A 12,800-nucleotide genomic window follows, 5' to 3' on the forward strand; every position below is an offset into this window, starting at 1 on the left:
CAGGTTTTATGCTCAGTGTCTGAAGATGTGATAGAAAATAGAGCAATTCTTCCTCTCAATGCAGTGGAGGCAGGCGGTCAGCCCACGACCGCCACTGCAGAATGGAAGTGAAAGTGAAGTCGCTCAGTAGTGTCCGACTCTGTGCGACCCCATGGACTGCAGCCCACCAGGCTCCTCTGTCCATGGGATTTTCCAGGCAAGAGTACTGGAGTGGGGTGCCATTAGGAAACTGTAAACATGAGGTCTGAGCACTGTAAGATAAACCTGAAAATAAAAACCTGCGTAGCATGAGAGAAAGCTGTGCTGATGTGAAAAGCACATCCATGCATCATAGCACTAAATAAAGCTGGCAGGGCCGCCTCTTTGGGTGGTGTGTCATCAAAACCTGGACATCAGAAGTCCTGGCACAGGGTCAGAGCCAGGCTATGGCGAGCTGGCTCTCACGTGCTCCTGGGATAACTCACAAGAAAAAGTTCCCCTGGCAACCAGACAGGCTCCAAGGACAACCCCACACAATCCTCAGTCTTCTCTTAAAATAGCCTCAGACACATTTAACAAGGGACATCTCTTCATTCAAGCTGACTTCTTACCCAACATTCAGTTTCACATTCTTCCCAAGGAGCAGAAGTTGTAATAGCTAATTCCATTCTGCTGGTAACTCAAGCCCCAGCTGAGGTCATGAGTTCTTAATTTAGTATAGGCAAACGCAGCTCTATGGACAGCACAGCCCCTCCAGGAGGGCAGAACTTTGGGCAAAGGATAGTGATGCTGCAGGGCTTGGACCACTATGTGCAACAGTCCCTACATTTGTACCACCCTGACTGAACTCACTCAGATGAATTGGGAGGGAGGGGTGGGAAGTTTCACAGACCTAGAAATGGGGGTCTAATAAAACAGGCCCATCTAGTCAAGGCTATGGTTTTTCCAGTGGTCATGTATGGATGTGAGAGTTGGACTGTGAAGAAAGCTGAGCACCGAAGAATTGATGCTTTTGAACTGTGGTGTTGGAGAAGACTCTTGAGAGTCCCTTGGACTCCAAGGAGATCTAACCAGTCCATTCTGAAGGAGATCAGCCCTGGGATTTCTTTGGAAGGAATGATGCTAAAGCTGAAACTCCAGTACTTTGGCGACCTCATGCGAAGAGTTGACTCATTGGAAAAGACCCTGATGCTGGGAGGGATTGGGGGCAGGAGGAGAAGGGGACGACAGAGGATGAGATGGCTGGATGGCATGACTGACTCGATGGATGTGAGTCTGGGTGAACTCCGGGAGTTGGTGATGGACAGGGAGGCCTGGCGTGCTGCGATTCATGGGATCACAAAGAGTCTGACACGACTGAGGGACTGAACTGAACTGAATAAAACAGTAAAGGCAAGATGGTCAAAATCAGGTATCAGAAACTTCTGGACCCAGGTTTCCTGGCTTTCTAACCAGTTTTGTTTTTTTTTTTAAACCATCAATCTTTTTGGAACAAATAACCAAAGGGGATTCACTTTAGATTCTGGAAACAAGAGGATATTAATAATAATGCTATATCTCTTAAGACAGACACAACTACATACAATGTATGATCTTGGATTGGAAAAACAATTTTTAAGACGCACATAAAGACAACTGCAGAAATTAGAGTATGAACCACATATTAGTTAATAAAATCAAAGTTAAATTTCCTAAATTTGATCATTTTGCTGTGATAATCCAAGAATCTCTCTGTGCTTTGGAGATAAATGCAGAAGTATGTAGGGGTGGGGTTCTCATAGGCAGACACGCAGTCAATATTAGAGATGAAAGAGCAGAGGGCCCCTCTCATTGACACACACCCACACGTATGGGTATATCTGATATTTCCAAGAAGTATGCAGTTATAGACCTAGAAGTGGAATTAGAGCAAGAAGGTTTAATTAGGGACTGCTTTAGATGCTTGCTTGCTCACACCTCACATCACTCTTGCACATCTACAAATAGACAGACTGTCGGCCTGAGCCAGGCCCCTGACTCCTCCAGGACCTAGTCCATTTTGCCCTCTGGACTTGGGTTTCCTGACTTCCTAACCAGCCTTTTTTGTTTTTAAACCACTAATCTTATTGGAACAAAAAACCAAAGGGGATTCACTTTAGATTTTGGAAACAGAGGCTATTAATAACAACGCTATATCTCCATACTTAAAGATTTAGATGAGGGACTTTCCCAGAGGTCCAGTAGTTAAGTCTCTGCACTTTTAATGCAGGGGACGCACATGCAATTCCTGCTCTGGGAACTAAGATCCTATGAGCCACACAATGCTGCCAAATTAAAAAAAATTAGACAACAAGGTAAATTTCCTAGTTTTTTATTTTTTAAAGAACCACTCTTGGCTTTTTGGTGTTCTTCTCTATTGTACTCATTTTCTGTTTCATGCTTTTTTGCTCATATCTTCATTATTTGTTCATGATAGCTTTTTGGGGTTTATTTTTCTCTTTTCCTATCTTTCTGGCATGGATGTTCACTTGACTATCTCCATTTGGAAATAAAAATAGTTTTACTTCTTCCTTCCTAATCTGTGTATCTTTTCTTCAACAGCTTCATTGAGATATAATTCATACACCATACAATTCGCCTATTTAAAGTGTATATAATTCAGTGGTTTTCTATATATTCATGGACCTTTGTAACAATTAATTTGAAAGGAACTCTGTACCCTTTAGCTATTACCCTCTACCCTTCATCCCTCAGCCATCAATTTGATTTCTATCTCTATATATCAGCTCAGTTCAGTTCAGTTGCTCAGTCGTGTCCAACTCTTTGCAACCCCATGAACCACAGCACGCCAAGCCTCCCTGTCCATCACCAACTGCCAGAGTCTACCCAAACCCACGTCCATTGAGTCTGTGATGCCATCCAACCATCTCATCCTCTGTCGTCCCCTTCTCCTCCTGCCTTCAATCTTTCCCAGCATCAGGGCCTTTTCAAATGAGTCAGCTGTTCGCATCAGGTGGCCAAAGTATTGGAGTTTCAGCTTCAACATCAGTCCTTCCAATGAACACCTAGGACTGATCTCCTTTAGAATGGACTGGTTTGATCTCCTTACAGTCCAAAGGACTCTGAAGAGTCTTCTCCAACACCACAGTTCAAAAGCATTAATTCTTTGGCTCTCAGCTTTCTTTATAGTACAACTCTCCCATCCATACATGACTACTGGAAAAACCATAGCCTTGACTAGATGGACCTTTGCTGACAAAGTAATGTCTCTGCTTTTTAATATGCTGTCTAGGTTGGTCATAACTTTCCTTCCAAGGAGCAAGCATCTTTTAATTTCATGGCTGCAATCACCATCTGCAGTGATTTTGGAGCCCCCCAAAATAAAGTCAGCCACTGTTTCCACTGTTTACCCATCTATTTGCCATGAAGTAATGGGACTGGTCTAGTGGTTTTCCCTACTTTCTTCAATTTAAGTCTAAATTTGACAATAAGGAGTTCATGATCTGAGCCACAGTCAGCTCCCAGTCTTGTTTTTGCTGACTGTATACAGCTTCTCCATCTCTGGCTGCAAAGAATATAATCAATCTGATTTCGGTATTGACCATCTGGTGATGTCCATGGGTAAAGTCTTCTCTTGTATTGTTGGAAGAGAGTGTTTGCTATGACCAGTGCGTTCTCTTTGCAAAACTCTATTAGCCTTTGCCCTGCTTCATTCAGTATTCCAAGGCCAAATTTGCCTGTTACTCCAGGTGTTTCTTGACTTCCTACTTTTGCATTCCAGTCACCTATAATGAAAAGGACATCTTTTTTGGGTGTTAGTTCTAAAAGGTCTTGTAGGTCTTCATAGAACCATTCAACTTCAACTTCTTCAGTGTTACTGGTTGGGGCATAGACTTGGATTACTGTCATATTGAATGGTTTGCCTTGGAAACGAACAGAGATCACTCTGTCATTTTTGAGATTGCATCCAAGTACTGCATTTCGGACTCTTTTGTTGACCATGATGGCTACTCCATTTCTTCTGAGGGATGCCTGCCCGCAGTAGTAGATACAATGGTCATCTGAGTTAAATTCACCCATTCCAGTCCATTTTAGTTCTCTGACTCCTAGAATGTCAATGTTCACTCTTGCCATCTCCTGTTTGACCACTTCCAATTTGCCTTGATTCATGGACCTGACATTCCAGGTTCCTATGCAATATTGCTCTTTACAGCATCGGACCTTGCTTCTATCACCAGTTACATCCACAGCTGTATATTGTTTATGCTTTGGCTCCATCCCTTCATTCTTTCTGGGGTTATTTCTCCACTGATCTCCAGTAGCATACTGGGCACCTACTGACCTGGGGAGTTCCTCTTTCAGTATCCTATCATTTTGCCTTTTCATACTGTTCATGGGGTTCTCAAGGCAAGAATACTGAAGTGGTTTGCCATTCCCTTCTCCAGTGGACCATATTCTGTCAGTGGAAGTGAGAAATAGATTTAAGGGACTAGATTTGATGGATAGAGTGCCTGATGAACTATGGACGGAGGTTCATGACATTGTACAGGAGACAGGGATCAAGACCATCCCCATGGAAAAGAAATGCAAAAAAGCAAAATGGCTGTCTGGGAAGGCCTTACAAATAGCTGTGAAAAGAAGAGAAGCGAAAAGCAAAGGAGAAAAGGAAAGATATAAGCATCTGAATGCAGAATTCCAAAGAATAGCAACAAGAGATAAGAAAGCCTTCCTCAGCAATCAATGCAAAGAAATAGAGGAAAACAACAGAATGGGAAAGACTAGAAATCTCTTCAAGAAAATTAGAGATACCAAAGGAACATTTCATGCAAAGATGGGCTCGATAAAAGACAGAAATGGTATGGACCTAACAGAAGCAAAAGATATTAAGAAGAGGTGGCAAAAAAAAAAAAAAAAAAGAAAAAAGAAGAGGTGGCAAGAATACACAGAAGAACTGTACAAAAAAAGATCTTCATGATCAAGATAATCATGATGGTGTGATCACTCATCTAGAGCCAGACATCCTAGAATGTGAAGTCAAGAAAGGCCTTAGAAAGCATCACTACAAACAAAGCTAGTGGAGGTGATGGAATTCCAGTTGAGCTATTTCAAATCCTAAAAGATGATGCTCTGAAAGTGCTGCACTCAATGTGTCAGCAAATTTGGAAAACTTGGCAGTCGCCACAGGACTGGAAAAGGTCAGTTTTCATTCCAATCCCAAAGAAAGGCAATGCCAAATAATGCTCAAACTACCACACAATTGCACTCATTTCACACACTAGTAAAATTCTTCAGGTCAGTCTTCAGTAATACGTGAACTGTGAACTTCCAGATGTTCAAGCTGGTTTTAGAAAAGGCAGAGGAACCAGAGATCAAATTGCCAACATCCGCTGGATCATCGAAAAAGCAAGAGAGTTCCAGAAAAACATCTATTTCTGCTTTATTGACTATGCCAAAGCCTTTGACTGTGTGGATCACAATAAACTGTGGAAAATTCTGAAAGAGACAGGAATACCAGACCACCTGATCTGCCTCTTGAGAAATCTGTATGCAGGTCAGGAAGCAACAGTTAGAACTGGACATGGAACAACAGACTGGTTTCAAATAGGAAAAGGAGCATGTCAAGGCTGTATATTGTCACCCTGCTTATTTAACTTCTATGCAGAGTACATCATGAGAAGTGCTGGGCTGGAGAAAGCACAAGGTGGAATCAAGATTGCCGGGAGAAATATCAATAATCTCAGATATGCAGATGACACCACCCTTATGGCAGAAAGTGAAGAGGAACTAAAAAGCCTCTTGTTGAAAGTGAAAGTGGAGAGTGGCAAAGTTGGCTTATAGCTCAACATTCAGAAAATGAAGATCATGGCATCTGGTCCCATCACTTCATGGGAAATAGATGGGGAAACAGTGGAAACAGTGTCAGACATTATTTTTCTGGGCTCCAAAATCACTGCACATGGTGATTGCAGCCATGAAATTAAAAGACGCTTACTCCTTGGAAGGAAAGTTATGACCAACCTAGATAGCATATTCAAAAGCAGAGACATTGCTTTGCCAACAAAGGTCCGTCTAGTCAAGGCTATGGTTTTTCCCGTGGCCATGTATGGATGTGAGAGTTGGACTGTGAAGAAAGCTGAGCACCGAAGAATTGATGCTTTTGAACTGTGGTGTTGAAGAAGACTCTTGAGACTCCCTTGGACTGCAAGGAGATCCAACCAGTCCATTCTGAAGGAGATCAGTCCTGGGTGTTCTTTAGAAGATGCTAAAGCTGCAACTCCAATACTTTGGCTACCTCATGCGAAGCGTTGACTCATTGGAAAAGACTCTGATGCTGGGAGGGATTGGGGGCAGGAGGAGAAGGGGACAACAGAGGATGAGATGGTTGGATGGCATCACCAACTCGATGGACGTGAGTGGGTGAACTCTGGGAGCTGGTGATGGACAGGGAGGCCTGGCGTGCTACAATTCATGGAGTCGCAAAGAGTTGGACACAACTGAGCAACTGAACTGAACTGATGGGACAGGATGCCATGATCTTCGTTTTCTGAATGTTGAGCTTTAAGCCAACTTTTTCACTCTCCTCTTTCACTTCATCAAGAGGCTTTTTAGTTGCTCTTCACTTTCTGCCATAAGAGTGGTGTCATCTGCATATCTGAGGTTATTGATATTTCTCCCAGCAATCTTGATTCCAGCTTGTGCCTCATCCAGCCCAGCATTTCTCATGATGTATTCTGCATATAAGTTAAATAAACAGGGTGACGATATACAGCCTTGACGAACTCCTTTCCCTATTTGGAAACGGTCTGTTGTTCCATGCCCAGTTCTAACTGTTGTTTCCTGAACTGCATATAGGTTTCTCAAGAGGCAGATCAGGTGGTCTGGTATTCCCGTCTCTTTCAGAATTTTCCACAGTTTATTGTGATCCACACAGTCAAAGGCTTTGGCATAGTCAATAAAGCAGAAATAGATATTTTTCTGAAACTCCCTTGCTTTTTCCATGATCCAGAGGATGTTGACCATTTGATCTCTGGTTCCTCTGCCTTTTCTAAAAGCAGCTTGAATATATCTCTGTATATTTCTGGATATTTCATATGAATGGAATTCTATAATATATGATCCTTTGTGACTGGCTTTTTTCACTTACCATGAAAGGTTTCTAAGTATGTATTTTTGGCTGCGCTGGGTCTTGGTTGCTGCATGCAGGCTTTATCTAGTTGTGGCGACTTGGGGCTACTCTCTAGTTAGAGTGAATGGGTTTCTTATTGAAGTGGCTTCTCTTGTTGCAGAGCATGGGCTCTCGGGTGCACAGTCTTCAGGAGTTGCAGTGCCTGGACTCAGTACTTGCAGCTCACTGGCTCTACCTAGAGTTCTAGTTCAGTAGTTGTGCTGAACAGGCTTAGTTGTCCCATGGAATCTGGAATTGCCTCAGATTAGGGGTTGAACCCATGTCACCTGCATTGGCAGGTAGATTCTTAACCACTGGACCACCAGAGAAGTCCAGCATAATGGTTTCAAGATTCATCCATATTGTAGCATGTTTGGGTACTTTATTTCTTTTTATGACTCAATAATACTCCATTGATGCTTATGAACTGTGGTGTTGGAGAAGACTCTTGAGAGTCCCTTGGACTGCAAGGAGATCCAACCAGTCCATTCTGAAGGAGATCAGCCCTGGGATTTCTTTGGAAGGAATGATGCTGAAGCTGAAACTCCAGTACTTTGGCCACCTCATGCAAAGAGTTGACTCATTGGAAAAGACCCTGATGCTGGGAGGGATTGGGGGCAGGAGGAGAAGGGGACGACAGAGGATGAGATGGCTGGATGGCATCACCGACTCAATGGACGTGAGTTTGAGTGAACTCCAGGAGATAGTGATGGACAGGGAGGCCTGGTGTGCTGCGATTCATGGGGTTGCAAAGAGTCAGACATGACTGAGCGACTGAACTGAACTGAATACTCCATTGTATGGATGAATGTTTTGTTTGTCCATTCATCAGTTGGTAAGGATTTGGTTTGTTTTGAATAATGCAGATGCAAACATCCATGTATTCAGATAATCACGATGGTGTGATCACTGACCTAGAGCCAGACATTCTGGAATGTGAAGTCAAGTGGGCCTTGGAGAACATCACTACGAACAAAGCTAGTGGAGGGAATGGAATTCCAGTTGAGCTATTCCAAATCCTGAAAGATGATGCTGTGAAAGTGCTGCACTCAATATGCCAGCAAATTTGGAAAACTCAGCAGTGGCCACAGGACTGGAAAAGGTCCGTTTTCATTCCAATCCCAAAGAAAGGCAATGCCAAAGAATGCTCAAACTACCGCACAATTGCACTCATCTCACACGCTAGTAAAGTAATGCTCAAAATTCTCCAAGCCAGGCTCCAGCAATATGTGAACCGTGAACTTCCTGATGTTCAAGCTGGTTTTAGAAAAGGCAGAGGAACCAGAGATCAAATTGCCAACATCCGCTGGATCATGGAAAAAGCAAGAGAGTTCCAGAAAAACATCTATTTCTGCTTTATTGACTATGCCAAAGCCTTTGACTGTGTGGATCATAATAAACTGTGGAAAATTCTGAAAGAGATGGAAATACCAGACCACCTGATCTGCCTCTTGAGAAATCTGTATGCAGGTCAGGAAGCAACAGTTAGAACTGGACATGGAACAACAGACCGGTTCCAAATAGAAAAGGAGTACGTCAAGGCTGTATATTATCACCCTGTTTATTTAACCTATATGCAGAGTACATCATGAGAAACGCTGGGCTGGAAGAAACACAAGCTGGAATCAAGATTGCCGGGAGAAATATCAATAATCTCAGATATGCAGATGACACCACCCTTATGGCAGGAAGTGAAGAGGAACTAAAAAGCCTCTTGATGAAAGTGAAAGTGGAGAGTGAAAAAGTTGGCTTAAAGCTCAACATTCAGAAAACGAAGATCATGGCATCTCGTCCCACCACTTCATGGGAAATAGATGGAGAAACAGTGGAAACAGTGTCAGACTTTATTTTTCTGGGCTCCAAAATCACTGTGGATGGTGACTGCAGCCATGAAATTAAAAGACGTTTGCTCCTTGGAAGGAAAGTTATGACCAACCTAGATAGCATATTGAAAAGCAGAGACATTACTTTACCAACAAAGGTTTGTCTAGTCAAGGCCATGGTTTTCCCTGTGGTCATGTATGGATGTGAGAGTTGGACTGTGAAGAAGGCTGAGCACTGAAGAATTGATGCTTTTGAACTGTGGTGTTGGAGAAGACTCTTGAGAGTCCCTTGGACTGCAAGGAGATCCAACCAGTCCATTCTGAAGGAGATCAGCCCTGGGATTTCTTTGGAAGGAATGATGCTAAAGCTGCAACTCCAGTACTTTGGCGACCTCATGCGAAGAGTTGACTCATTGGAAAAGACTCTGATGCTGGGAGGAAGTGGGGGCAGGAGGAGAAGGGGACGACAGAGGATGAGATGGCTGGATGGCATCACTGACTCGATGGACGTGAGTCTGGGTGAACTCTGGGAGCTGGTGATGGACAGGGAGGCCTGGCGTGCTGCGATTCATGGGGTCGCAAAGAGTCGGACACGACTGAGCAACTGATCTGATCTAATATAATTGCTTTACAGTTGTGTTTCAGTTTCTGCTGTACAACAATGTGAATCAGCCATATGTATACATATATCCCCTCCCTCTTGGGCTTCCTCTCAAACCCCATCCCACCCCTCTAGGTTATCATGGAGCACTGAGCTGAGCTCCCTCTGCTATGCAACAGCTTCCCACTAACTATGTTTTACATACAGTAGTGTATACATCAGAGAAGGCAATGGCACCCCACTCCAGTACTCTTGCTTGGAAAATCCCATGGACAGAGGAGCCTGGTAGGCTTCAGTCCATGGGGTCACGAAGTGTCGGACATGACTGAGCAACTTCCCTTTCCCCTTTCACTTTCATGGATTGGAGAAGGAAATGGCAACCCACTCCAGTGTTCTTGCCCGGAGAATCCCAGGGATGGGGGAGCCTGGTGGGCTGCAGTCCATGGCGTCGCACAGAGTCGGACACGACTAAAGCGACTCAGCAGTAGCAGCAGCAGCAGTGTATACATGTCAATGCCACTCTCTCAATTCTTCCTACACTCAGTCCCCACAACCCCGCCATGTCCACAAGTTTGTTCTCTGTCTGCATCTCTGTTCCTGCCTTCACATGTGTTTTCATTTCTATCGGATATACAGCTGGGACTTAATTTGCTGGGTCATATGATAACTCAATAGTCATTTGAGAACCTGCCAAACTGTTTCCAAGATGATTGTACCATATTACAAGCCTGCCATTAGTGTATGAGGGTTCCACATCCTCATCAACACTTGTCATTATCTGTCTCTTTTATCCTTCTTAGTATGAGACAGTATCTCATTGTGGTTTTGAGTTTTATTTTCCTGATAATCAATGATGTCAAGCATCTGTTCATGTGCTTATTGGGCATTCATACACATACACACACACACACACACTGGAGAAATGTATTTTCAAGTCCCTTACCTATTTTTAATGGGGTTATTTTATTATTGAGCTGAAGTTTTATAGATTCTGGATATAAGTCCCTTATCCGACATATGATTTGCAAATATTTCCCCACATTCTGTAGATTGTCTACTCACTGGCTTGGTGGTATCCTTTGAAACACAAAAGTTTTTTATTTTCAGTAAGTCCAGTTTAACTGTTTTTTTCTTTTGTTGCTTGTGCTGTTGGTTTCATATCCAAGAATCCTTTGTCAAATCCAAGATCATGATTTGTCTCTAACTTTTCTTCAAAATTTTTTATTTTCATTCATATCAAATGTTTTATTTTGAGTTAGTTTTTATATATAATGTGAGCTAAGGGTCTGACTTTATTTTTTGCATCTAATTGTCCCAGCAACACTTGTTAAAAACTCTTCTTTCCCCAAAATCATCTTTGGATGATTTTGGCTTTTTTATTACCATGAACTGTCCATCTTTATTTCCTGTTCTAACATCTATTTTGATAATACTGTAAATTTTCTTTTAAATTGTGCTTTTTAAATTTGTTTATTTACTTATTTTTATCTTGGTTGTGCTGGGTCTTTGTTGCTAAGCGCTGGCTTTCTCTAGTTGCTGTGAGCAGGGAGGGGCTACTCTCTAGTTGGGGTGTGTTGTTTGTTGTTCAGCTGTTCAATCATGTCCAATTCTTTGCGACCCCATGGACTGCAGCACGCCAGGCTTCCCTGTCCTTCACTATCTCCCAGAACTTGCTCAAACTCATGTCCATTGTGTTAGTGATGCCATCCAACCATCTCATCCTCTGTCACCCACTTCTCCTCCTGCCCTCAATCTTTCCCAGCATCAGGGTCTTTTCCAATGAGTTGACTCTTCGCATTAGGTGGCTAAAGTATTGGAGCTTCAACTTTAGCATCAGTCCTTCTAATGAGTATTCAGGGTTGATTTCCTTTAGGATTGACTAGTTCGATCTCCCTGCAGTCCAAAGGTTTCTCGAGTCTTCTCCAGCACCACAATTCGAAAGCATCAATTCTTTGCTGTTCAGCCTTCTTTACAGTCCAACTCTCATTTCCATACATGACTACTGGAAAAACCATAGCTTTGACTATCTGGACCTATGTCAGCAAAATGAAGTCTCTGCTTTTTAATACACTATCTAGGTGTGAAATAGCTTTTCTTCCAAGGAGCAAGTGTCTTAATTTCATGATTGCAGTCACCGTCTGGAGTGATTTTGGAGCACAAGAAAATAAAGTCTGTTACTGTTTCCATTTTTTCCCCCATCTACTTGCCATGCAGTGATGGGGGCTTCTCATTGAGGTGGATTCTCCTGTTGCGGGGCACGGGCTCTAGGACACTTGGGTTTCAGCAGTTGCAATGTGTGGGCTCAGTAGTTACAGCTTGTGGGCTCAAGAGCTCAGACTCAGTAGTTGTGGCACACAGGCTTAGTTGCCCCACTGGCTTAGTTGCTCCACAGCATGTGGGATCTTCCCAGACCAGGAATAGAATGGGTGTCCCCTGGAAGGCGGATTCTTAACCACTGGATCACCAGGGAAGCTGTACTGTAAACTTTTAATTGCTGTTTACATGTATACATTTTTCATGATTTTACTTTTAATCTATCTGTATCTTTATATTTAAAGTAGGTTGGGACTTCCCTGGTGGTCCAGTGGCTAAGACTTCAAGCTCCCAATGCAGGAGGCCCAGGTTCAATCCCTGATCAGGGAACTAGATCTTACAGGCCGCAACTAAGGGTTTCCATGCTGAAAGTAGGACATGACGCAGCCGTGTAAGTAAATAAATGAGTATTTTTAAAAGAATAGTATTTAACTGAGTCTTGATTTTTTTACTCAAGCTGAAAATCTCTGCTTTTTAATTGGAGTTATTTGTATCATTTGCATTTAATGCCATTATTGATATGGCTGTGTGTAAATCTACCATCTTGTTTTCTATTTGTCTCTTCTTTTTATTTCCTGCCTTCTTTTGGGCTGAGCATTTTTTATGATTCCATGCTAACTCCACAACTGATGTATTAGCTACCCCTCTTTTTGTTTTATAGCTATTGTTATAGGACAGGAGTTTGCAAACTACTGTATGTGGGCTAGATCTGACTTGTCATCTGTCTGTAAATTAAGTTTTTTTGGAATACAGCCATTTCCATTTGTTTATGTATAGTCTATGGCTGCCTTCATGTTGGTATGGGTTTTGAGCTAATTCTCACCACCAAGGCAAATAATCTTCTGAGGACACTACTCGGTGTTCTATGGAGCAGGAAGTAGCTCCACTCTGGCTCACAGGAACATGAGATAATCCCAGTCTTTTGCATGTTCCAGGAATT

This window comes from Bubalus bubalis, chromosome 22 (assembly GCF_019923935.1).
Source record: "Bubalus bubalis isolate 160015118507 breed Murrah chromosome 22, NDDB_SH_1, whole genome shotgun sequence".
Classification (NCBI taxonomy): domain Eukaryota; kingdom Metazoa; phylum Chordata; class Mammalia; order Artiodactyla; family Bovidae; genus Bubalus; species Bubalus bubalis.